Source organism: Symphodus melops (genome assembly GCF_947650265.1).
Source record: "Symphodus melops genome assembly, chromosome: 3".
NCBI lineage: Eukaryota > Metazoa > Chordata > Actinopteri > Labriformes > Labridae > Symphodus > Symphodus melops.
In genome coordinates, this window is record NC_136693.1 from 23,924,202 (window position 1) to 23,925,642 (window position 1,441).

Consider the following 1,441-nt stretch of genomic DNA (forward strand, 5'->3'; position numbering starts at 1 on the left):
TTCTCTCACTATTTATTTTCAGCAAATGCCATATGTGGAGGTTCGCACCTACTTTTGAGGATGGTTTGGCAGTCCCTGAATGTTATTCATAAATGTATATATACAAATAAATACAGCAAATTCAAGGAAAGCTTCTGTATTTAAAAAAAAAACAAAACAAAAAAAACTTCATTAGTCATTTGTCACAGCCATAACGTTGGCATCAGCATCAGTCACAGCTAGGGATGCTCGATATTGGCTTTTCTACCGATATCCGATATTGTCCAACTCTTAATTTCCGATACCGATATATGCAGGCTTTTTACATCAAAACTGTTAGGTAACAACAACATAAAATATCTCCTGTGGAATTAACACATTATGCCTAATTTTATTGTGATGCCCCACTGGATGCATATGTGAATGAAACATGGCTTTCCAAATGTACACACTGAGAAAAATTAATTAAAAACAACTTAAATTATGGAAAAAAGTGCCATATTTATTTAGTGTTAGAGAGAAACCTCAACAACAAACAGCCTCAAACAACACCACAGACAATATAAAAAAAAAGGAAGAGGCATATCTTCAGTCCATTAGTTGTAAACAAACATAGTCAATGAATGACTGGCCATAACTTGTCAAATAATATACTCAAACTGGGCTCAATCTCTTTTGAGAGTAACAAAATCCTCTCTCCTGATGCCTCCAGTACTCCAAAGGGCATCCTTTCTGGGGGATGGCTTCTCCTAGGTATGCATGCACCTAAAGAAAGAATAAAAAAGACAGGGAATAAATGTATAATAGAATTCCTCCATTTCTTTAATAGAATTTCTATTATTTATTTTTCTTTGAAGCACTGACTGCCAAATGGTTATTGTATTCATTGCATGTAATGTATATTTTTAATGTGACGCACTCAGCACAGCAGATTAAATTTAGTTTGATGAGTAGAGTTAATCAATTACTCACCTGCGCTGTCTCGCTTGTAGGTGCTTGAGCTGCAACTTCATTCTCTGCAAGGATTTCTTGGTACAAGGATTTCAGTTGACTCTTTAAGTGGCAACTGTGTGGTTTTCTTCGGTTTCGGCTGTTGCTTCTTTTCATCACTTTGCTGCGCAAATGTAGCAACTCCGCGTGATTCTTCTTGACATGGGTTATTAAAATTGATGTATTAAAGGAAGACACCTTGTTTCCTCCTCGCATAACCGACGCTTTGCAGTCATTGCAAATTGCAAATTTATTGTTCGTAGTTGACACTTGGAAATAGTTCCAAACCACGGACACCTCATTCACCGGGTGAGCTAACTTGTTAGCTACGAGTCCAGCGTGTCGTATTTGTTGTTGTTAACGTCATCAAGCGCGCGCCCATAAACGTCTCGTGCTGCGTTCATGCAGACTCGGAAATTCCAATATCGGTTCCAATATCGTTTGTAAAAATCCGATACCGATATTTCCAAAT

At 37.3% G+C, this 1,441-nt stretch overlaps 1 long non-coding RNA gene across 1 annotated transcript; it reads right to left on the reverse strand.

Annotated features, from left to right (window-relative positions):
- Window positions 1–455: 455 nt before the first annotated feature.
- Window positions 456–1,007, reverse strand: LOC306821525. Its single transcript, XR_013778805.1, has 2 exons — window positions 952–1,007; window positions 456–728 (listed from the first exon to the last, which is right to left on the reverse strand). It is a non-coding gene; the product is annotated as an uncharacterized lncRNA (long non-coding RNA).
- Between the last annotated feature and the right edge of the window lie 434 nt (window positions 1,008–1,441).